Raw genomic sequence first — 26,741 nt, 5'->3', positions numbered from 1 at the left:
TGCAGCAGAGTCATCAGTGGAGCCAGCAAGCAGAAGGAAGGAGCAGGTGGTGGAGGGAGTCAGCGCCCCACTGTGCTGGAGGTCATCTTGCCCTCTGTGACCTGCTGCCCATGACAGCCCACCACCTGAAAGTACTGGGCCCTTTTCATACCCTGAACAGATGGGGGGTACTTGCAGGAGAGAGGAAATTATTTTTCCCACTACTTTTCTAGGTTCTCTGGCTGGGATCCTGCAAATTGCATGGAACCAAAGACAGATTAATAAGAGAAAGACAAACAGAAGTTTATTAGTATGTGCATTGTGCTTACATATTGGAGCACTCAGAGATGCATAATGCAAAAAGTTGGTTAGAACTTGGGCTTATACAGCATCTTAATAAAGGAACAACATATTGCTAGAAAAGTGACAAGACAAAGGGAAAGGACTTTAGCTTCTAGGGCTGCAATTGTGGGAAAACGATTATATGGGAAACTAAAGCCTAGTAAAGTTTGCTATGTAAATTCCTCTGTTGCCACCTGCAGGCTGCTAAGGTGCTGAAGTTGTCTCTGGTGATTAACTTTTGTCCTTCTTGGTGTGTTGAGGATCCATCTTTGTACATTTATGTCCTACTTTTATGCAGATAGGAGAGGACAGAGAGTTATTTAAAAATATCTGCTCCTTCTCAGTTACCTCCAGCTCAATAATTCTTATGCCAAAGTGGCATATTTGGGGTGGCATATTCTATCCTACAGTCACCTCGTCAGGGCAGGAGGTGTGAAAGGAAATACAGTTTCCAGGCCTGGATGGTACTGATGTGGGAGGTGGGAAATTCCCTGTGAGGTGGAATAAATGTGGATTCACCACCACCACCACTACATGACCTGCTTGGCCACTAATGGTTGCCATTTCTCATGGTTTAGTCTTGTTTTTAATTACTTTTCTATTAATACATTTCTTCATCTCAAATTGGGTAGAACAAGACCAACCTCGCAGTTATTACAGGGATAGGGAATATGTATAGTGCCTGTAAAATTATTATGATATCCCCCAAAAAGAATTATTATTACATTAAAGGCTCACTGAGGACCAAGTTTTATTCTTTGCTTCTGATACACGATGACTCATGACAGAGTATCATCAGGTCATGAAGTTTATGGGAACTCTTTGCTGAAATTTCATCATATCGAGGTCACATTTATGAGTCTTCGCAGTTACAAAACTTCTCCTATATTGAATGTTCTTACTCTTCCTTCAAGATTCAATTCAAATGTCCCCATCTCTGTGACATTTTTGTCAACACCCCTCTGTCCCAGTGTCCCCAGTTCTGCCCCTACCTCTCTTACACACGATGTGTAATAGTCATTTATTTACATGTCCAATTCTCCTGCAAGTTTATGAGCACTTGGAGAAGAGAGACACAGAGACTGTGTTTTGTTCCTCTCTGTATCCCCAACATTTGCACCACCTGACACGTGTGTTCAAGCTGCGAGCAGCTTCTGGGGTTTTGCTGGTGTTTGTAGGGCACTCAAAGTTTGGAATTCTGTTAAATTGTACCTGAGTGTTCCTTGGCCTATAAATACAGCTTGGAGCTAAAGACATCTGGTCTACTGTAAAAACTTCTGCTTGGTCTGCATTCTCCCCTTCTTGTCTCCTTTCTTGTCCTCCTTTACCAATTCCTGCCAAAGAGAACATTCTAAAACAAATCTATTCATTACTTCCTTGATTAAAACTCTTCTGTGTCTTTTCCTTGCTGAGGGATAAAGCTAAAATTTTTAGGATGGGCATCCAAGACAATACATAACTTGATCCTGCCTACTTGTAAGTACTTATCTCTTGCTGCATCTCCTCCATGCTGCCCCCAAACCACCTCCCACCAATATACACAGTCACCCCTCACACCTCTCCACTCCCCACCCCATTTACCCACTTTAGAGATGCTGAGTTCCAAATAGTTATCTAAGTGGACTGTGCTGTGTTAACCTCTGCCCTTGTCTATTTCACCATCATCCTGTTCTCTCATTGTTTCTTTTATCTCCCTGATTATTTAAACCATACTTATTTTATAATTTTGCTCAGATCTGTTATACTTAGTTTTTGTGATATGAATTTTCCATTTGTTATATTTACTGACTCTCTCTCATGATGATAGTTTATTTTCTAGTGTGTGTGTGTGTGTGATTTTTACATATCTATTTTATTGTGAGATACTCTTCCGCAGGGTTGATGTTTTTTCCCAGTGGGGAAAGAGACCTGGGTAGTGGAAGTACCAGTTCTGTGTTTCCTAGTGGTTTCATGGGTCCCAGATGAACTTTATGTTAATGTTTTAGCTTGGGATTTTGGTACCATGCAGAAAATAGAAATTGGACCTTCACGTGTATGTGTGCCTTAGGGTTGGGGTTTTCCATTTTTTCCCCCGCCCTGAGTTCCAGGCAGATGGCAAGCTTCCTTGCTACTTCTCTAGGCTGGTGAGAGGAGGATTTCTAGTTTCCTTTTTGTAAACCGGGCCGGGCCAAGCTCAGAGGTTTCGGTTGCAGCTCCGCGTCACAGGGGCTGTGCCCTTTTTCTTTTCCTGCCTAGATATTAAAACTCAGCCTCCACTCCTAAGGAAGGCCGACAACCCCTCGGATGGCTACTATAACAGCTTGATTTACTACTGTGCATTTGATTTCCCTCTTTAATTCTGGAACTTATGGGCTGCTTCCCTTTTCTTTCTTTCAAGCTTGGTTATTTTTTCTTATGCTATTTTATCTAGCACATGGAAGAATCTCTGTCAGTGTTGTCTACCAGGTTGCTGGAGGGTCTTTGCTTTATCCACTGAGGTTGGCTGTGTTCTCCCTTACTTAAAACACTGTCCTCAAACCAACCCACACCGCAGGGGGAACCTTGCTCATCTTTCAGTACTCAGTTCAGGCATTCCTTCCCCAATGGAGTTTTTCCTAACCCTTCTCCAAAGTTGGATTTATCTTTCCTTCACTCAGATGTCCACCATTCATTCTTCTACTTTAGGACCTATGACACTGATGTGCTTAGTAGCATACATAAAATTCTTTTCCTCCCTGAAGATTATATTTTAGTTGTCTTTGTGTCCTTAAGGTTTGGCACTATACAGGGTCCATAACAGGTATTTAATACATGCCAGATGAATGAATGAATGAATAAATGAACAGACAAAGTGAGTGAACAAATAAGGAAAAATAGAATTACTAGTTCATCTCTCTTTGCCTTTATGCCAGGTTTCCAAGGGAAGCTAAAGACATGAAGAAAAATCAAATTTAGACAAAATATTTTATCATGATAAGGACTGAAATTTGGGATGTGCACTGAAAATAATAGCAAGCACAGTAGTGTTTACATTAACACATTTGATTTTTACAACAATCTTTTGAGGCAGATACTTTTAAATATAAGGAAACTGAGTCGCCAACTGGTTAACTTGACCAAGCTCATAAATGGCAAAGCCAGGATTTGAGCTCACATTGTCTAGCTCCAGAGGCATGCTTGTAACCATAATATTAGACAGTCTGTCAATACTAAGAAGAAAACATATTGAAGTTTCTGGATCCATTATTTTTTTTTAAAGCAACGATTTGTAAGTCCGAAGTGAATAGTTGTTTTCTAAGACTGTTCAGGATCTTCTTGAAACCCTGCTATGGGGGAAATTTATAACCTCACGCAGTAAATCATCTCTGTAATTAACTGACTGGTCTAAAAAAACCTTCCGGAATTGAATCTAGAGCTCAGATGTTGCTGTTTAAACATATACTTTTCCTTTTGTTTCCCTTCCTTGTTCATAGTTGAAAAAAAAAAAAAGAACAAATACACCAACTTTCTCCTTGTCTTCCTGGAACAGAAGTTGAAGCTTAATTAGAAATAATCTAGGAATACATCCCTTTTCTTTGGAATCCAGAAACTACCTACCAATATTTTAGATGTGCTGATACAAACTCACCTTGGCCCATACTCTTCCCTATCACTGACCCAGATGTGCGAATCCAGACATACTGCTGCAAAGCAATGGGCTCTGTGGTCTAGCTATTCTCACCCTCATGTTGTCTTTGGGTGGTTCCCACAATGTTTATCTCTGTGGGTGCAGACACCCAGTGATTCCTACATTGCTAATATGATCTCATCTCTTGTCTGAACTCCCTTCATGGAATTTTGTGGAGAAGTGGTAACTTCCTCTGAGTCATAGCATGGGTGAAAGAATCTCAAGCTACAAGACTCATGGACTATAAGCAAAATGGGGATAAAGTTTTAGAGCTGCAGAAGCTTCATACTTAGGATTATTGAAGAACATGCTAAAGAAAGATAAGCAACTTAAGTGGTTACTAAATATACCAAGCATGCTTCGGGCTGAGATATGTGGGGTTATGTGCAGCTGAACAAACAAAATGACTATTTCGGTCGGGCCCCTGAGCGTTTGGCACTTGGGCTTGATGATGCGCCCTACTATTTAAGGAGTGGAGGAGAATTATCCTATCTGAAGTCCAGAAGAGATTATTCTTTTCAAGAGAAGATTATTTTTAAATATTTGAATGGCCATTGAGTAAAATATATCCATCATAAAAATTATCTAGCAATTTACATTGCCATGAAGATGACACAGCCTGAGAGCCACAAAGAGATCAGAAGAAAATAGATATAATCAGTGCAGTACAAGGAAACTTCATTTCTCTTATTCTTCAATTACAGTGACAGTGATTTTCACAAAATGGATGGTTCTGAGATGAGATTACTTGTGGTGGTTGATGTGGATTATTCAGGTGAAAAAGTTTTTCTTTTCTTCTTTTTAGACCTGAACAATTATATTTTTAGATTAATGTTCAAATATATGGCAGAAGTTATTAAAAGTATTAAAATTTAAATAATGCCTAGCAATTTTGCTTCAGGTGTTCTAGCCATGCATGGAATGGTAGTAAGATTTTTCAAGTACTAAGAAAGAAATAGACTAAAAGACTAAGGGTTCTGATGAGGGGTTCAGGCGGTTTGAGTTAATGTTTGAATAAGTATCAGGCAAAAGATTTATCGTTTTAGAAATTAATCTCCCTTGAAAAAGATATCTGAGTTATTTATGAGTTACTGGCCCTTTCTTATAAAGCTCCAGTTGTTGCTTTTCTCAGAGAACTGGGAAGTCCCTTTTGATTGTAGTTGGGTTCTGCGGGCAGCACTCCACCTGCAGAGATTGGATGATCTTTTCTCTAACTAAAGGAGGAAAACCGGAGCAGAAATGGCCACTGGACACAGGGGCCTCAATGAAAGGACTTTTTCATGCCAGTGTTCTCCATGCCTGAATTTCCATTAGTTCCAGCTTTTTACTTTAGGAATCAGATACCTGTCAAATGACTTGGAAAGAAAAACACATTCTTTGACTCTGCTGGGATATATTTTTAGGGTCAGATGATATGAGGGGATCACACAGTATGAGGATAGTTGACCAGAGCTGACAGAACAGCTTAGGCTGGAAAAACAAAAACAGTGGCTTATTTTAAAGTATAAAGAACACTATACAGGAAAAGGTAGAGAACTCAGAGAAAGAGCAAAGAGGGTTCTGACAGGTCAGGCTTGGAGAATCCTGAACCTAACATGGCAGACTGCAGTTATAACATCATGGCTTGTTTTGTACTCCGAAGTTTTCCAGTTCTAAGTGAAATCGGTGGTAAGGATATTTTGCAACCATTTTAAAGAAATGTAATATAATCATACCCATTTTTTGGATATGTGGTTATAAAAGCTTGAAAAAGCAACAGTGAAGGCATAAATTATCCTGTGGCATAGAAAGTAATCGATGAATAATATTTTAAAGCAAAAAGTTTTTTTTTCAATGCTATTTGAAGTGACAGAGAAACAGGTGGGACAGAGGAAATAACTGATTTTAGACTAATGACTTTATCATCAGAGCTTTTATTTCCTAGTAAAAAGTCCTCTTTAAAGGAAAATATATTAGACAAATGTTAAAATAGATATTGTGTGTTTACAAACAATGTATTTCGATTTTAGACAGTAGTTTTTAAACACCCAGAATGGAGATGGTGATATCATCAAATCACATTTCTTTGCTCTTCCCTCTCTTAGAGTTAGGAAATTGCAACCAAATCTGGCCTGCTGCCTGTTTTTGTGAATAAAGTTTTATTGTAACTTGCCCAGTTATCCATGCTCATTGGTTTATGTATTGTCTGTTTTGACTTTCAAGTGATAGGAGTGACACTGAGTAGTCTTCGTGGGGACAATATGGCCTTGTTTTTGTAAATAAAGTTTTAGCATGACACAGCCACACCCTTTAGTTTGTACAGTCTGTTCCTGCTTTTGAGCCATAGCAGTGAAATTATATAGTCTTGACAGAGACCCCATTGCCCACAAAGCCTAAAATATGAATTTGGTCCTTTTCAGGAAAAGTTTTTGACCCTTGTTTTATTGTTACTTTTTATATTATCAAGAGTTTTTATACTTATAATCTGCTTTGTAACCGTAATTCCTGCATTTTTTGGTATATTAAATGGTCACTGTTTACCACTACTCCTCTTTACCATGATTTCTCCAACCTGAGTTCTTTATTTTGATTCTTTTCTGGATTTCATATAGTAGTTTATTCAATAGGGTTTATAAGAGTTGAATTTCCTTCTTTATACTGAAATGTATGCCTGTTACAAATTAATTTAAAACATCTTGAGTGGCTACTGTATTTTTTCCTAATGAACAATGTAGATCAATGCTGTCTGATAGAAATCAAATGTGAACCACATATATAACTTAAAACTTTCTAGTAACCACATTAAACATAATGTGTAGAGTAGATAAAATTAATTATTATAATATATTCTACTTAACTCATTCTGTCAGAATACCATTTTAAAATGTAGTCGACAGAAAATAGATTTTTAAATTCTTTTTTCATAGTAAGTCTTCAAAATCCAGAATGTATTTCACACTTATAGCACAACTCACTTGGAACTAGCCACATTTCAAGTGCTCAAAGGCCATGTATAGTTAGTGGTATCATATTGGACAGCATTCTGCAGACAATTCTCATTTGTAATTGAACATGGAGTGTTGCTGTGCAGAAGTCTGAGGTCTGTTTGATTTTTTTTCTCCTTGGCGGTAATCAGCATTTTTTGATACCTGAATAATTATTTCTTCATTCTCAAAATTCATTAACTTAACAGATACCTTTATCAATGTATAGAATTCTATACCTAATTTTCATGCTCCTTCACTGCAGACTTAGTTCTTCATTTCAGGAATATTTACTTGTAACATATATTTGTAATAGTTTTCTTATTCCACTTGTCATTTTTGTTCTAGGACACCAATTATACATTTGTTGGGGGACTATTTTGGTCCTCTCTACTTTGTAGTTTGTGATTCTTTAAGGACCCCATGCTCATTTAGGTTATTGTGACAGTCATAATCTTTTACTAAATAGAAGTAAGTTGATTTTGCTTCTTGCTCTTTCAGTCTTATTTGTTTCTTGTTCTCAGCTTGCTTATTTTCAATGATGTTGTTTTGGTCCTCATTTTATTTTCTAAGGATAGTATTTCCCCTTCTCATATTATAGTGTTCTTTATATTCTACTCTTTGTGCTCTTGTTTTGTCAGATTCAAGTGGTTGATGCTAACTTGTTCTATGACTAAAGTTCCTCTGAAAATTTTCCTTCTGTTTCTTGTTTTTTTTTTCTTCCTAGGTTAGGTTCTTCATTATTTGTATTTTAAATTTTGTTTCTTCTTCTCACTGTTGTTGTGCTACTTATTTTTATTAAAAATCCCATTCACTCTGACTGTTGGCCATAGTTCTCTACTCCTCTAGTGAGTGGATTCTTTGCTTCCTTTAAGATATGCTAGCTGGTCTTTAGGTGACTCTTTCTGAGGAACAAAGGGGAGCATTGGCATCTATCCCCACCCACCTGAAACCTTGAACATTTGTATCATTTACTGATTTATAGTGAAACAAATGAAAGTAACCTAAGCAGACTCTTAACAGTCATTCCTAGCAGTACTCAACTCCAGACTAGAAGTTGTGCGAAGCCTAACTTTAGTTTGTTACCCCATCCATCACTTCCACAAACTAGGGTTTTGTGTTTTGTTCACCATCTTGTATCTGGTAGATTTGGGGTGTGTGTGTGTATCTGTTTTCATGTGTGTGGCTGGGCTCTGCCTAGACCTTGAATTCACACTGGTCCTGAGTTCAGCAGCACCTCAAGGACTTCATTCCCTTCACAGAGAATCAGCCATGTTGTTTACAACTCCTGTTTTTCTTTAGCATATATTTTTCAGCCTTCCCAGTCAGAAGAGGGAGAAGATAAGAATTTATACCACATTTACTTCTTTTCAGATGTGTGTATGAGGGTATGTTAGTGAAAATCTTCAGGATTTTGTTTATGGACCAATGTGGTTTCTTGTGTGTAAGATGTGAAGTTAGGAGCTGTGCCTTCTATGATACACATATTCTGCCCCTGTAATTTCTATTTATTAAAGTTAATGACACTGGTGGTATCCTTTACTTTGTTTGGAATCTGCTGGTTCTCCTGAAAGATGTGGATACAAGTGCTTTGTCGAATATGTGATTTTCAAGTGTTTTCTCCCAGTCAATAGTTTATCTTTTCATTCATTTAACAGTATCTTTCACAGAGTAAAAGTTTTCGGTTTTGATGAGGTCCTATTTACCATTTTTTTCTTTTATGGATTGCACCTTTGGTGCCATGTCCAAGAACACTTTGCTTAGTCTCAATGTTGAAGATTTTCTCCTATGTTTTCATATAAAAATTTTAGTTGCATGTGGTACATTTAGATCTATGATCTATTTTAGTTAATTTTTGGGTAAAGTATGAAGTTTAGGTTAGTGTTCTTTTAGCATATTAATATCAAAGTTTTCCAATACCATTTGTTGAAAAGATTACCTTTCTACACTGTATTTTCTTTGGAACTTTGTCAAACCTAATAGGCCATATTTGTATAGATCTAATTTTGGGCCTGTTATTCAAATCCATCCATCAGTATGTTTAAATTTTCACTAGTACCACATTATCTTGATTACTGTAAATATATAGTCAATCCTAGAAAAAGCACTGTGATTCCTCCAAATTTATTATTTTTTTTCAAAATCGTTTTGGCTTTTCCAGTTTCTTTGCTTTCCATATCAATTTTAAAATCAGTTTGTATCTATTTACAAAATCTCACTGGATGTTGATTGAGATTTCATTGGATCTGTTGATCAATTAGGGAGAGTTTATATCTTTACAGTTTTAAGCCTTCATTCCATAAACATAATATCTCATTCCATTTATTTAGGTCTTCTTTGAGTATTTTCATAGTGTTTTATAGTTTTTAGCATATAAATCTTGTATACATTTTATTAGATTTATGTATAAATATTTTATATTTTGAAACTATTGTGTGCTATTGTGATTTTAATTGTGGTTTTCAGTTGTTTTTGCTAGCAAATAAAAATATAATTAATTTTTGTGTGGTGACCTTGTATCATGTGACCAACAATCCTACTTATTACTTGGAGAGTTTTTTATTTTGTTTTTTGTTCAGATCTTGGGACTTCTGTGGACAATCATATTACCTACAAATAGAGACAGTTTCATTCTCTTGTTCCCAATCTGTAAGCCTTTTATTTCTGTTTCTTGCCTTACTTTACTGGCTAGGACTTCTGCTATGACATTGATAGAAATGGTGAGAGTGGATATCCTTGGCTTGTTCCTAATCTTAGGGGGAAGTCACTCAGTCTTTTACCATTAGCATGATATTATCTTAAGGATTTTTGCACCTGCCCATGAAGTTTAAGAAGTATGCACTTCTATTCCTGGTTTTCAGAGAGATTTTGTTTCTTTTGTTTTGAAATCAGGAATGGGTGCTGAATTTTGTTAAATGCCATTCTGCATCAGTTGATATGATGATTTTTTTTGTAGGCCCTCACTCAGTATGATAGATTGCATTGACTGACCCAAATTTGCATGTCCAGGATAAACTCCCCTTGACCAATTATTGAATAATTCTTTTTGTATATCGCTGGATTTTATTTGCTAATATCTTGTTATTTATTTGGTTTGCTTGCATACTTTCATTTAATTCTAAAGGTAACCTTGTGAATTAAGAAGTATCCCCAATTTATAAGGAAACATATGAGGCTTGTGAGGGCTGGTGGTTTGCCCAAAGTCACAGTGTGATTAAGTGGCAGAGCCAGGAGTTTGATATATGGCTTTCTGAATTCAAAGTTGTTCTCTTTCCACTCTATCACCAAACCTGGGATTTGGGAAGAGAAAGAAAGAAACCCTCAAGAGATCTTAAATGTGGTCATGCTTCCAGTGTTAAATTACCTCTTGGAGAGTAAAGGTACTCAGGAGGTGTTGTCAGAGACATTAGGGAATGCGAGAAGTGAAAGAAGGCTAACAGTGTGCAAATATTTAAAAAATAGATTGAAGAAATTCTAGAATCTTTTATTAGATAGATAGTGAATGAACATTTCGAAAAGAAGATGGTAATCAATAGGAACCAACCGATATTTATTAAGAATAAGTCAAAGTAAACTCCCATTTTCATTTATCATAGATTTCCTAGATTGTATGATCACCATAAGATAGTAGACCAAGCATATATTTATTGGTTCTGGGATTCCCAGTTGTCAACATTGGGCCAAAATCCCCATGGGAGAAAATAAAGTACAAAACAACTTAAAATTAAGAGTTTGATAATCAGTAAGGACTAGTTGTAACACAATCTAAAAGAAGAATTATCAGATCTCAGGTCAAGTCCGTGAAGACTTCATCTTCCACAACTTAGGCAGATGTGTCTTTCTCTCTCATCCTGTAATATACAGCGTGCTCCTTTTTACACATCCTAGATTATTCCACAATATTCCTAGAGGAGTGGAGAGGCATCTTTCCTAGAAACATGGGAGTTTTCTATGGGGATAAGGATTTCTGCATTCTCAAGACCATTTGCACTTGATTTGATGGTGTGTCGCACTCTCTGAGCCCTGTTGTTTCCTTACATTTTCTGCTGCTGTTTTTGTGGTTGGTTCCCCTTTTGGCTTTCTTATCAGTGAGCTATCTGTACAATATTCTTTTTCTTCTTTCCACTATAACCACTGCAAATAAATCCTTGGTAATCTGTATTACTGTATTGCATTGGATAAAGCTTATCTAAATGATCTAGTGAATAAGATAGAGGCATGTGGGATGACTGATGCTACAAACAGATGACCTGTCAGGTCAGTAGACAGTCATATGAAGGATATAAATCAAGAGAGGTCAGCCTGGAAGGAAATTCATCCAGGCATGCCACAGTTCTTTGCTCTTGGATTTTTCCTATGAACGTTTTTTTTATTAGTGACTTGAGCATAAACATGAAGGCCATGTTTATCAAATTTACACATTCACAATTTACAAGCTGGGAGCAAAAGAGGAAAGATTCCAAATAAGCTCACCAGGTTGGACAACTGGCTATGAAATGAGATGAAATAGATTAATCCTTATTGCCCACTTCAAAAGGTCAATTTTACAATGACAAGATATACAAAACCTTTTCTGACAGCAGTTTTTGTGAAAATAAAAATAAAACATGGACGAATCAGTTAACCATGGATTTGCTATAAGACCAAAATACCACAAGGCATCCAAAAACTCAGCACAGTCTTACACTGCAGATGTTGCCCAGAAGATGGGAGTTCTAAATGTCTTATTTTGTGCCCAGTGTCTTACACTTAATAGATTCCCAGTTATTGTTTGTTGAATAACAACTATAATGGTCAAGATATAGCTGGAGTTTTGTATTAAAATCTGACCATTACCTTTGAAAGATCAGTTGCTAAGTTGGAGTGCATGCAAGTAATGATGGCCCAACAGGGAGGGTCTGAAAACTGTGTCCTAGGGGATCCAAATTGAAGAATTAGCCTTGTGCAGAATAGAAAATTAGAGACAGGCTAATTATTGTGGCCCAGACTTGTTTCATCCTGTCCCAAGGGAAGTATTCTATCAATGTTACCAGGGAGCTTTAAACTCAGTATTAAGAACTTCTCTAAACAATAGAGACAATGCTACAGACCATTGAATGACCATCTGTTAGTGATGTTGTAGAGGGAATTCCTGCCTGTATATGTGGTGTGATGATTTAGCTTGAATGGCCTTCACAACTCAAAGATTCCATGTTAGGTAGTAAGATTAAGTCCAATTTTTTGAAATAAATATAATAAATGTGTGGGATATCTGCATTTTTCCATTAACAATCTTTTCTTTTCATTGATTTAGTAAAGCAGCAGGGTTTCTACTTATTAGACCACAGTTTTATTTTTTCAATTTGTTGTAAGTTAGATTACTAGATATTTGCATTACTCATATTTACTATTTTGTCAAACTATAGCTAACTGTTGTTTTTTTAAGCCCTTACATATTTTTCTGAATTTAAGAAATGAAATATTAAAATGCATATAATATTAATACATGCATAGTATTCATGTTAAATATGATAATATAGGAAATATTAAAGCATTCTTTAATATTTAGATCATCTTGATTATTTGCAAAACTGATAATATGTTTCTGTTTCTACGTATTTTATGTTTATTTCCATACTTTAGTGAACACTGAAAAGTTAATTGTTTTTGGAAAATGTTAGTTTTTATTATATAGTGACCCCAATACCTCAATAATGAAAAGTTGAGCCAAACCAATTGCCTGACCCTGAAATAGTTTGATGTGACACTCATTTCAAGTTGCCACCAACACGAGCGAGCAGTTTGCTATTCAGTGTATTTACCACCGCATCTCCAGTGCTCTTTGCCCTTGATGCCTGGGACATGCACTGCTTGCTGGTTCTGCTCTGCCTCTGGTTTCTTCACAGCGGCCTCTCTCTCCGTCTCATCTTAATTTTGGCCCTGCTCAGACAAAGGCCCTGTCATTCTCTCGTCTCTTTAGGATCTGCTATGTCTCGTCTATTTCCATGGAGAAGCCTTCGTACTTTTGGACTCTCCACTGGAGTTAACAGAGCCAACATCCAACTCAAAGCAACTTTTGTTTTTTCCTCAAAACAAAACTCTGGGGATCCCTCTGTTTCCACCAGTGCTATGACCTTTCTCTCAGCCATTAAAACCCAGCATGTATCACTGTCTCTTTTCTTCCTGCCTGTGGAGATAGAGCTGACCCCACTGTCAAGAGGGTGATTCCAGTTGAGGTGACGGAGGTTCAAACCCTGGTCCTTCCCTTGTCCGGCTGCATAATTCGAACAAGTTGTGCAGCCTGGGAAGGCCTCACTTTTCACATCTGTAAAATGGAGATGATAATCCCAAACTGTGAATGTTGATGTCCACGTAGTTGGAGCAAGTATTATGGACTCCTGGCTGTATTAAGTATTATGGAAGCAAGGCTTCCAGGCTGAGTGTGTCATTTTCATTATTCAGACATGGCTCTGATGAAATGTGGATATTAATAAGACATTAAATATGAGGGACAGATTATATTTAGATTTAGTGGTAAGTTTTTAATTTACTGATCTATGTATTGGGGTATGTATTTAAACTATGGAAAAACTAATACACTGGATTAGTTTGTTTGGGCTGCTATCCCAAAGTATCACAGACTGGGTGGCTTAAGCAACAGAAATTTATTTCCTCACAGTTCTGGAGGCTGGGAGTCTGGGAGCAAGGTGTTGAGTATCTCCCTGACACACACAGCGTTGGTACCTGGGAAGGCCTCCCTCCTTGCCTTGCAGATGGCGGTCTTCTCCCTGTGTCCTCACATGGCCTTTCATCTGTGTCTCATCTTCTCGTCTTATAAAGACACCAGTCATATTGGATTAGAACCTAAAGATATTATTTTACCTTAATCACCTCTTTCAAGGCTGTGTCTCAAAAAAGCCCCATTCTGAGGTACTGGGGGTTAGGGCCTCAACAGATGAATTTTGAGGTGGTAGAAACGTTCATCTCATAGTATACACCCACCTGAGGTCTTAACTGGTGGAAAAAAACTGGCAGAGTTTTAAATTCGTCTTTTCTGCTATTTCCCATGAGGTGATCTAAAATAACCTGGGGAATCTAGGTGGTTTTTAAAGCAGTTACTTTCGTGGTGCTCCATCATTACATCTTGAGTGGAGGGAAATGAAACTCAAACGGGCCAGTTTGGTTTCTCGGATACCAGCCTTGCTCACCTTCTGGGGGAGGGTGATTTTGAAACTGACTAGAAAAAGCTTTGGGCTGAAGTGTGAGCCATGCTCTCTCTGTGACCCCGAATATGCTTTATGATCAAGATGTGGCTATAAAGTTACTACTCTGGACAAAGACCCAATTCCCCTTCTAGTATCAATCCTAACCCCACATTCTTCTGATAGATAAAGCATTATTGTGTGAAGCTGGAAATCAACCCACCTAATCTTTTCCCCTTTGTAGGTGGATTTCAGTTCTGTTAAGGGTCAGGTTCACAGTCTGGGGTGGGAACTGGAGGTGGGTGGAGGGGGAGGATGCAGGGAGCACAAGGAATTTCCTTCTGAAATGAGTCTGGACTCAAGTGCCCTCTTGTGTCTGCTTTGGCTTTCTTTGCAGAGGAAGAGCCCAGGATACGTGGAATCACACTGCCTATGGCTTGTCTTTCTCTCCTCATTTTTGAATGGGTTTCAGTCCCTATTAGAAAGCCAGGTGATAGAATCATTTTCAGAAGGGTTCAGATGCTCAGTGATTCTTTGAACTCTGTGTTTGAGTTTTGTTACAGCTCAGCAAACCCTGAGAAGTATTCTGAGGTCTTGGTTGTTGTGTGGTTTATGCAAAGAGAAACTCATCTCATAGTTTGCCCCAAGTAGCAAAAATGGGTACTGTCAGAAGTGACAGAATGAACTAGCAAACACCAGAGATGTGTTCCTTCCTGAGAAGTTAGTTCATCATTGTGTGAAGCCCAAATGCAACCAAGTGCTACAGGAAAGAACATTTTCCACTAGAGCCTGACAATATTTGTAGAACAAAGTCAAGTTGCTTTTCTGATAGTGGAAGATGTCTGTCTGTTCATGCTCTCATGTATTATATTATATTTTGCTGAATGGGGATTTAGGATCTGGTTTGGGAGGAAATAATGAAAGCATGACAGCTGGCAGGGGAAGGAATTTGCATTTTCTGTATATTTCTAAGATCTTTATGTCAATCAAGTATTTGAAAACAACTTTCAGGTGACCTACAGCGTTTTTGAATGAATCCTTTTACTCTTGTTTCTCGTATGAAAAGATAATTTAGCTGCAACCGCCCCACCCAAGTTCTTTGTTTTCATTATTTGTCAGTAAGTGTGTTTGTTAAGCACTTCCCTCATCTTTCTTCCTCTTCTAGGCCCCTTCCAGTCTGCCCACCTATCTTCTCCACCCCCAGCCCCAAATGGAGTTTGATGCATTTTACTTATGCTTTATGGAATTCTCATTAGGGAGGATCTCATCACTGACAATACAGTTGCCTTGCAGAATTATCAAATAAGAAATTTCAGTGGTTTGGAGATTGCATCCCACATGCAGATACTATCGATACAACAGTATTTTCTACACCTATTTTTCTTGGGAACATTCAGCAGAAAGGTCAATGTCCTGGGCTGATCACTTGTCACTTGCAACAAGTCCATTAGCTCTGCCAGTTGTAGTCACAGCTTCTCTTTGCTTATCCAGACTGGACATTAGGGGTTCCTGCAAAGCCCTCTTGTTTATTCTAGAACAGGCCAGTGTGGAGACTCAGAAAGAGCTCTCACAAGCATTTGGGAAATGTAGCCCCCAGCCCTGTCCCTGCCATGTTCTCACTGGCTGTGTGGTCTTGGGTGAGTCACTTCACCTCTCTGGGCTCAGTTCCTCATCTATAAAAGAAGGGGACTGATTTGAGAAGGGAAGCTTCTCTGACGTCCAGCTGTGGCTGCTCTGTGGTGAGGCACCGCCGCATGATCCTTGTTTTGCTCCCATTAAGCTTTGCCTTGTCTGAGCTCCTTCTGCTCATCGTTTCCCAGACTCATCAGTCCTGGCCGGTGAGTCATCCCCTCAAGTTGGTCTAGCCAAAGAGTGAATCCTTTTTGCTGCTAATCTTCTGAAGAATCACTCGCTCCAGAGACTGCAGACATTATCTCTGATTGCAGCAGTCAGCTCGTTGCTGGCTGTCCTCAAGAGGCCCGGCCCCACCACCAGGCTGAGCTTGCCACGGACTGGGGGCTGGCTCCCACAGTTACGCCTGAGGTCTGCGTCCCGGCCCTCTCTGCTCTTCCTGTGTTAAGCAGCAGCATTCTAGGAACAGATCCCCTCTGCTCAGCTGTATTTTCCCCACCATCCAGGCCGTTTTCAGAATCCCACGGTTCTCTCGTCCCTGCTGCTCCTGGCAGGACTGGGTCTGTCCGGCCCTGGAGGCTCCGGTGGCTCTGTCCAGGCGGCTAGGATTTGGGTTGCTCTTGGCTTCCTCTCTAGATATTTTTTAATGCTTTAATTGATTTGAAAAACATGCTAGCTTCGAGTTTTAAAGTATTTGTAATTGCACCCCGAGGCCACTGGCTTACCAGGAGAGTTGTGGAACAGCCCATAAATAAACACATTAAAAGGAAGAGGTGGGGCCGTAAATGCTGTGGCAGAACTGGGAGCCAAAAGAAGCTGGCTATATGGTTTTTCTCTGTGCCCCTGGATTGGAGGACAAATTTACTTGCTATGGGCTCGAAGAAATAGGCTGTAGTGGGGCAAATATAAACCTTTGCTGTACCCCACTTCTTCAAGGCTAATCTATTTCATGGCCACTTCCAGAACTGTGGACCAATTATGACTTGCAAGGATAACTAGGGCTTACCTTACAGCAATTCAGCTCTCCTAGGATGGTACAACGATTGTTCTTTTATTCCTAGTACCTTCTGACTACAGAAAAAATAGGGCTTGAACCAATGCTGTCTAATGTCCTTTGGCTCATTGTTAGAATAAAATTCAAGCCCCTCCAAGGATGGGATGCCCTCAGAGAAGGGATGCTTATGCCAATGTAGTTGTGTTATGACTTTGCAGTATCAGGTGTGTGAGTCAGCTTAGCTGCAGTAACACAGAATCTTTAAATCTCAGGGGCTCACTCTTGCAAATGTTCATTTCCCACTGATATTATATGGTGGTTGTGCATTAGTTTCTACAGTTCTGCTCCAGGAACTGGAAAAGGAGCAGTGCTTACTTGGGACCTACTATTTTTGTGGCAGAGAGAAAAATAGAATTAGCTGAAAAATGTGATTCTTCTAAGTGTTTGCTTGGAACTGGCACATTGCAGCCTCCATTTACGTTCATTGGCTCAGACAAGTCAACGGCTAACCCTGATAATGTGGCAGAGAGTGTACTCCACCTTAGAGAGCTACTACTATTACCTGGAAATGGGCTGGGATGTGCAATATCCTTACAGGGATGAGGGCCAGTATGGGGAACAATAACATAATCCATCATGTTGGGCTGACAGAGTAGATGTGTAAGTTCGTGAGAATGAGAGGCTCTGGATAGAAGCCTCTGATCCCTGAATCTGTCTTTCCCGCCCCTGGGTGCTGTCATAAAGGAGACGGAGAAGATCTCTTTGGTTTTCACATGGGGAAGGCCTGCACCAATGCTCCTTTTATGAGATGAAGTCTGGCTCTGTTCTAACTCCCATGAGATTCACTGATGCCTGCCTTAGACCACATCTCCTTGACTGTGAGTTGCTTCCATTTTTTGACTTCATCTTTTGATTTCACTTGGTGGCTTTGGTATTATTACAAGTTCAATTTACTCTTCTTTTGGCTGACGCTGAAATAATGCTTTCTCAGTGGCAAAATCACTGTGGCCTGGGCCAGGCCACAAGATGCAGGGACTGGCATAAGCAGAGGCCTGGGCATCTACCTCCAAGACCGGGCCAAGAAGTGGGCAATGACAGCTGAGATGTTAGAACTATTTTTCACGGCCTTCAGACTTTCTTGAAAGTCTAAAGGAAGATGGATACTTCTGATCCGTGGCAACAATGAATTTTTATAATGAAACTTGAAATAAAAAAAACCTGATCTCAGTGCAGAATAATTAAAGAATTTCCTTCTCTTTCCAGAAATTGAAATGATTTCCAGTACATGCAAAACATCTTTGCTAATAAAGTAAAATAAACCCTCTTGTAATTATTTCTTTCTATTGGCCGGTTTAAGAACCAGTAAATAAGTATTGTAATACATCATGTCACTAAAACATTTCACCATATCTACATGCTCATTGATGCCCAAACCAGTGGTCTTCAAGCAGACGTGGAATTGCATGGGAACATGGCCTTAAACCCTTCCCCTTTGTCACCTGGCACATCTGTTGGTTTCTTTGGCTGATCCCTCCTGGGTTTGGGATTTCAGAGAGCTTGGGCTCCCAGCTATTTTCTGTCTCCTCTTTCTACATTTAGCGCAACGCCTGGCCTCTGTAAAATGGAATGAGTAACTGAACAAATGAAGGAACAGAATCCATGGTCTAGTTTCAGAAAAGAAAAGAACATGTAAAGCGCCAGTCAGCAGAGAGGGGAATGCCTCCCCAGGTCCCCCGTGTCTGCCGTCCGTGTCGCTGCCTTCCATGCTGAGTTACTTCATGGAACTGTAGCTACCACCTGAGGTCTCCTGCATTTGCTGTTCTCTTTCAAGTCTAAGCAATGACAGTATCACCTTTTCTTACTCCATGTTGGCAGTTTTCAGATAGAAGCCAATATTTAAAAAAACACAAAAAGCGCTTGATTAAAATACCAAAGGAAATAAGAAATGAAAGCCAATTTCCATATCCCTCCATACAAAAGATGAAAAATAATATCTGCCACTTACTGACATTTCCTTGTATGCCAGCCCCTGTACAAAGGTCACTACAGATGTGAGAAATGGGACTACTCGCTCATGGAGATGTGGGACTGAGCCCAGCGTCCCACAGTTAGCCAGTGGTGAAATTCCGATGAGGACAATGGTTATTTGATTCCACAGCTCATGCCTTGAAAAGAAAATACTACTAAATAAAATGATTCTGGTTTATGTGCCAAAGAGATTGATTTAGCACAAAATTCCCTCTCTGAAGATTCCCTTGCAGCCGCTTGTTGGACTGGCATCTTTACAGTCAAGTTGTCTGAGTTTTCTGCCCACACCTCCCAGAGGGGCTCTTTTACCATTTACACACTGCTATGTTTCAAAATACACACAGCTCCTCTTTATAATGTGCTTCTGGTGCCCCTGCCCACATGCCTCACACCTCTACTCAGTCTGGCTTTTCCAGAAAGTACGTCAGCAAGATGGGGTTTCCGCCTCTAACTGCACAGCTGTCATTATTGATACCATAGGAACCTAGAGCTTCATAGGTCTGTCTCATCCTAATTCCCCACATTTTCCATTTTCTCAGTTTCTCTATGAATTGCTAAGTGCCTTTCTTCTATCTTACCAACCAAAGGGGGAATCTCTTAAAATTAGGGTTGTACAATATAAATATATTGATACTAACATACTCAGAATGAGGAAGTTTTTCTCTAAAAAGAATTATGCTAGCACCCTTTATATAATTACAATGTATGTGTTCTTCACAGTTTATAGCTTCTTCTTTAAAAAGCACACTGTGCATTAGAGGATGGCAAAATCCATCCAAAAGTAAGGAAAACTTATTTTAAGTGCTGCAGTTATGTCAATTATATCATGAAACCATGAATTGTGGCTCTGTCAAAATGTGCTGTATTTAGACATGCAGAAGATGATGAATTCCCAAGATAACTCACTTTGTTGAGCTGACATATTCGATATAATTCCCAGATAACTTATATGGTTGGAGAGATTCTCATTATGCAACCTATCCTTGAGCAAGAAGCACTGGGGATTTTGCTCGACTGTTCAATGTTCAGACCAGTTGTTGAGCAGCTAGCCAAATCAAGTTAATCCTCTTTCCATGTATGGCAGCATTCATTTCAAAACATTTATTGGACACCAGTTTCTATGTGCCAGAACATTTCCAAGTGTTGGAGACTCTGAGTAGATAAAACTGACATACCCTGACCCTTGGGGAGCTTATACTCTAGCATTAGGCATCAAGACAAACATTCTAAACAATGAAGTAGGTAATTTTTAAGGCTTAAATAGTTCAAAAGTATCAGAGTATAGATTTATGTATTAAGCATCTTTTTAAAGGTCTTAGGCACTTGTTTAAGCCTGCTGGCATTATTCACCTACTGCATTTCTTGACAATTTCTTGCTGGTTGTCTTTCAGTCCTCATTTTATAGTGTATTTGCAAAGTCAGGAACCATAGGTAAACTTCAATTGAAACCATACATTAATTGCATTTTTCAAATAATAGGCTCAAGATGCTTTCAGGGGAGTGTATTTGCTCTAGATTTGCCTACTTGGTAATCTGGAAAAAAACAATAAAAACATGAAAAAAATCTCTAATAAAACACAGTGGACTTGTGTGGAAAGTCTGAAAGTGCAGGAAAATAGCATAATTGTTATACTTTTTAGGGAGTCTGAAAGTTGAAGAAATGCAGACAATGTTGTTGGACACATTGTTGAAGAAGAGTTTATCCTGTTTGCTGACTTTGTGGGACACCCTGTATTTGACTTTCATACCCACTGCAATAAGGAAGTAGCCACTTCCTGACAGTGCAGATATTTCCCTTGTTTTATCTTCCCTTTATTCTTTCTACAGTGTGAAACAGAGACCAACATTGGATGCTATTAACAAAAGGTGAAATGGAAGGCAGATTTTCTTCTAGAACACCATTGGTTGACCTTGATTTAGACAATGGAGGTCTGGCTTAATGGAAAGAGGCTGGAAATCTATCTCCAGGTTCTACATTGGTCACAAAGGGCTTTCTGACACTGGCCAAATTGCTTCCCTTAGCGTCCTCCTCTATAAAACAAAGAGTTGGAGGAAGATATTTTCTAAGTCCCCTTTTTCTCTGACATTATGTGGTTGTGCTCCATATGTGTCCTTTTAAAGTTGGGAAGGTGGAGGTGTCCCATATCTTTCTTCTTTTTTGATGTCTGTGCCATATCTACCATCCCTTTAAGGGTTTGGATTTATTATTAATAGCAATACTTCTTTCATGCTTTATTAATATGAAATTAGAAAGTTAAGTGACTCCTTTCTATATCTATTAGCAGTTGTATAAAAGAGAAATGCCCAAATCCTGGGGGAGAACAAAGGCAGAATTCCATTACTTGTTATGTAGGATTTTGTGGCTTATAATTATTCTTGAATTTTTTTAAGTATCCAAAAAAATAAATAAGTACTTTCAAGAAGGATGTCCAAAACTCACAACCACATTGAGTTTTTACACTTCCTTGGTTGAAAAACATAAATCGATTTTGTTAAAGGTGGTGAATTAAAGATTAGGAAGATGAGGCTTAGGTTATTTCAAGTATTGTAACACACTGTTTCTCAGGAACCTTCACATAGGTGTTTCATAAATCAACAGAAGCTGAACTAGGAGCCCCCCCGTAGAAGTCTGGGGGCAGTCTGTACACAGACCAGAACATATGGCAAAGGGTGTTGTTTTGATTGACTCTATCCAGCAGAAAAGCTGAAAACATTATTTTCATCTTCATATGATTAAAACTGTAATAGTTTATTTACTCCCCCCAAGTGTGGTTGGGAAATATTCAGGATTGAAACTCAAGCAACTGAGTTTCTGTTTCTGATCCACCAGCTACTGTTCTGCTCTGCCATGTGCTCATGTTGGCAAGCGTCTCCTCGGGCCCTTCCTGAGAGAGACAGGAACCAAGATGACAGAGCGGGGCAAGCCCAGACCCCACATGAACCTACTCTGTAATTTGGGGCACCTCTGGAAACTGGACCATCAGCTCTAATTACCTATGTCGGGAAGCCTGTGTGCACTAGGCCACGTTTCTCAGCAGCTTGCCCGAGCCGTGTCCCTGAAAACAGCTCAGACCTGCTCCACGGGGGTATTAATCCTGGCAGCCGAAGAGAGTGAACTCATTTTAGGCATAGGTTTCTGTAAACAACTGAAAGATCCAGCAAAGAGCTGACCCAACTATGTCATAACTGCAAACTGCCTCCCTTTTGCAACTGGAGAAAGTACACACTTTCACCTTATAGCAGATCTTGGTCAGATAAATGTCAGTGAGCTTCTAGCTCTCTGCCCACTCTCTGCAAACCTAACCACTGAAACCGTAACCACCGCCACCGCCATTACAAAAAATGAATTGAAGTGGCTCAATGCCATCCCTAAGCTGTTTCTCAGAGCCATCAAGCTAACTCAAGCAAATGAACCAAGCTTCTTGTGCTATCAGCACCAGTGTTTGAGTAGTTAAGTGGGGGTTGTAGGAATCTTTTCTCCTTTGCACATATCAGACTGGGAGGACCATTATAAAATGGTGGCCATTTTATAGAAAGAAAGCTAAGGTTAAAGTCAGTTGCCCAAAGTACAGCTTACAGTGACAGAGCGGGCTCATGAATTTTTAACACTTTCTTTCTATATGGTGTCAGTCCCATGTTAAAAATAAGCACAAAAATATATTTCTGTAAATGGTATATTTTCAATCTAGGACTGCATTTTTGAAGATATTAATATATTTAAGTTTTATGATAACACTATCATAAGTTGTATTATGTTACTATATCTGAGTGAATGTATGCCATCAAAATATAATGACATTGTGACTTGATTTTGAGAAGTGTTCCATTCATATGCCTAAAATGTATTATTTCTACCTATATCAGATTTTGTCTTCATGAGAAATGGTTTAAGAATGAGAAAATATTCCACATATTTTTATTTGATGCTTTTAAATAATTGTACAGAAAAATAACTGACAATAAGAATATATAGACTACACTCTTTTATACAGTTGAGCAAATATTAATAGGAAGCAATGGTGTGGGGGCTACTTTGTTATGTAAAGGATATCTATTCATTAGAATGTTTGTTTAGAAGAGAAATAATCAACTTATAGGTTTATTAAAGGGCATTATCTTGAATAAGCTAAAATGTTTAAATATATGATCTTGAGAGGAAAGAACTCAAGAGGAAAGATAGAGCAATCTTCACTTGAACCTGGATTTGTTAGGATAAACATTTAAGTTATGTTGCCCAAAGGGAATCATAGAATATGATGGCTGCCTGACACTGTTGATTTCACACATGAAACAAATGGTCAAAGCTTCTAACAGCAAGCAGAGTTTGAAACTCAGCTTTTCTAATTTCAAATCATTTGCTGGTTTCAGGAAAACTCAGGTTCACCTCTAAAGGAAAAAATTCCTCCACCTGGCAGCTTGGTAAAATTTATATAGATATATTAATTTGAGGTTGGCCATTCTTAAGGCTATTCTGTAGGATTTGAATGTGCATCTGAGAAATATTTTCCCATAAGAAATATATTCCCAAAGAAATAACACCAGACACCTCACCAAAGAAGATATACATATGGCAGATAAAGCACATGAAAAGATGCTCCACATCCTATGTCATCAGGGAAATCAAATAAAAAATGAGATACTACTACACACATATTAGAATGGCCAAAATCCATCCAGAACACTGACAACACTAAATACTGGTCAGGATGTGTAGCAACAGGAACTCTCATTCTTGGCTGGTGGGAATGCGAAATGGTGCAGCCACTTTGGAAGACAGGTGATTTCTTACAAAACTAAATATGCTCTACCATATAACCCAGCAATTGTACTCCTTGCTAGTTCTCTGGAAGAATTGAAAACTTATGTCTACACAAAAACCTGCATGTGTTTAAAGCCCCTTTATTCATGACTGCCTAAATCTGGAAGCAACAGAGCTGTTCTTTAGTAGGTGAATGGATAAATAAACTGGTACATTAAGACAATGGAGTATTATTCAGTGTTAAAAATAAAAGCTACCAAGTCGAGAAAACACATGGACGAAACTTAAATGTCTTTCTAAGAGAAAGGGGACAATCTGAAAAGGCTACATACTATAGGATTCCAACTGTATGACATTCTGGAAAAGGCAAAACTGTGGAGATAGTAAAAGGATCAGTGGTTGTCAGGGATTGGGAGGAGGAGATGTATAGGTGAGCATAGAGGGTTTTTAAGACAGTGAAACTACTCTACGTGATGCTGTAATGGTGACTACATACATTAAACATTTGTCTAAATCCATAGAACGTAACACATCAAGAGTGGACCCTAATGTAAACTATGAGCTTTGAGTGACAGTCATGTGTCAGTGTGGGCTCATCATTGTAACAAATGTAACACTCTGGTGGGGGATGCAGATGACAGGGGCTTTGTGTTGGGGGAAGGCAGAGAGCACATGTAAAATCTCTGCATCTTCTTCTCAATTTTGCTCGGAACCTAAAACTGCTCTAAAAACTAGTAAAAATAAATTATAAAAAGAAATAACACTGGAAATTATAGCCATTTTACATTTAAAATTGATTGTACAGGGTGAAAATTGGGAAATATTTCTTCATTTGTCTTAAGAATGTCCACATGAAGATTTCTCTTACTTCAAAATCCTTATGAAAGAGAAGATGAGGAAAGATGAGCAATGAGCTTTGATTTGACCTCTGAGAAGAATGTGGGTTTTACCATTTCCTAATGGAAAACCTTATTCTGTACATCTTAATTCCTTATAAGGAAAAATGGTTCAATGTCACTTCATGCAACACCCAATTAGCCATTTCACTTTTACTGTTTAATGATTCTTGTTCACATAAAGTAAATAGTCAGCAAAAAGCAGAATATATATTGAATAATTATTTTTTTCCCAGTAGAATTTTTGCCTTTTGGTTACATGAACTTCTAATCTGAGTAGTCAGCAAATTTTGTTTAACTTAGTTTCTTATACCAATAGACGTTAAGCTCCCTATTAAACATTTTCTATTTTCAGTTTATTCTTTATTAGATACAGTAACACTGAATCTTTATTCATAAGAGGAAGGGCTTATTTCCCCATTTTCTTCATTGTTCTCAAAGTGCATTTCTGGATGATTTCATTTCTTCTTCCAAGAAGAAAATTGACTAACCTTCCCTTAGAAGGTTGCATCTTATAGCAAGTGTTCTGATGTTTTGTTTCATTATAAATGAGAACCAGAATTTTTACAACATGGCTTTCCTTGTATGTGGAGAGCTGAGTGGGTGGAAGTCAGTGCCACTAAAGAGAAAAGACAAACCCTCCCGTCACCCTCCTCCTGTTCCAGATTCAAGACATCTGGGGTTCTTTCTGAGCTCCTGAAATCATATAATTTTTATCTGTTTTCTTCTCTTCTGATAAGAAGGTTATCTGGTGAGACTTGTAGGACTGAATTCCCTATTCAGCTTGATCTAGGATTAAAATTTCTGTTTATTTTCATGCTTAAAGTCAAGATTCACAGCTTTCAAATTTTTCCTCTAATAGGATTCTTTATCCAATGAAATACAAAACTGGTTTTAAAAAGTACTAATAATGTGTGTGTACACTAAAAAAAACATTCAGTGATGACTAAGAACAATTTCTACCTATCTACAGTTTTTATGTAATGAGATTGAAGATGTTTTAATATTGTATTATATTTGGTGTTCCCAATTATTTTTAACTTTGAACACTTAAAATTAATCCAGAAAACTCTTAAATGTCTTCTTTATGATTGGGGTTCTGCATAAGAATTCATTGGAAAATGATTTCTACTTCTTTAAAAGCCTAAATTTTTTTTCCATTATAAAAGCACCATATTCTCAGTAAAAATATTTAGGAAATACAAAAGAGTAAGACATGCCAATGATCCCACACTATACACAATTACTGATGATGTCTGGTGTTTCCTTTTTTTATTTGTTCAACTTTTCTTCCCTGTATATGTTTCCTAAAACATTTTATAATCGTATTGCATATGCAATTTTTCTATGCCTAAATATTATATCATATGTATTTTCCATAGTATTATTACATCTCTGGTAAAGGATACTAAAAACATTTTCTGTCAAAATAGGCCTTTACGTTACTTTTGTTATTATAAGAGTAATATGAAATGAAAATTTTAAGTCTCCTACTCTCTGGTCAAACCATCACCCCCAACCCCAACCCTAGAGAAAACCACTTTTAAGAGTGTCAGGCATCTTTCCAGAAATTTTGAGATATATAGAAGTGTATTCATACAATGTAATATTTTCTATGTTATATGTTATCTATCTAAGAATGTGTACACACATATGCTGAATCATTCATACTTTAACTTAAATTGTCTTAGTGGTTTCTTTTTCAGATCAGTCTGTATCCTCATTTGTTTTGAAAAATAGCTCAATAGCATTCTATTGTATCATGTATATTAATTCAGTATGTGGTCCTCTACTGTTGAACATTTAAATTATTTCTGTTTTCTTGCAATTGCAAAATGTGGATGTTAAGGTAGCTGCCAACTCCATGGTGCCTCATAGGTGCTAGAAAATGATGGTTTTCTAGGAAGGGTGTTTTCCACAGCCCCCTCCACTTCTACTCTCCCCCATTCTCTACCTTGCTCTGTTCCCTGGGAGGCTGATCTGCATATGGATCATATGAATATACACTCTGGCTGATGGAGTTTTTGGGTGGGTTCAGCCAATGGGAGCAGCTGCAGGAAATTGGAAGAAGGAAGTCAGGAGAGGCTGGGGTATTTATTCCTCTGGCTCTCTTCCTGCCTTCTTGCTGAAAGCTGGCTTTCTTTTTCTAACTTTGTCTCAAGCTCCTACCTCCCTTCTCTTATATCTGCTCCCTTTCTTGCCTTTTTAGTCCTAGGATACTGCACTAGCCTACTTTCTCTACATGTGCTCTTTGTTAAACTGTGCCCCGAATTACCCAATTTGAGTGCCCTCAATTTCCTGCTAGGACTCTGATACACTTC

The 26,741-nt window shown here is 38.3% G+C and overlaps 1 protein-coding gene across 2 annotated transcripts in view; it reads left to right on the top strand.

The window, feature by feature from the left end:
* Window positions 1-26,741, top strand: part of MAP3K7CL (MAP3K7 C-terminal like) — a 142,540-nt gene that overhangs the window by 92,482 nt on the left and 23,317 nt on the right. The window lies entirely within an intron of this gene.

Source organism: Manis javanica, chromosome 3, assembly GCF_040802235.1.
Source record: "Manis javanica isolate MJ-LG chromosome 3, MJ_LKY, whole genome shotgun sequence".
In the NCBI taxonomy this organism is placed as follows: Eukaryota; Metazoa; Chordata; class Mammalia; order Pholidota; family Manidae; genus Manis; species Manis javanica.
Note: the sequence above shows the minus strand (reverse complement) of the source record. Positions and strands in the feature narration are given on the sequence as shown.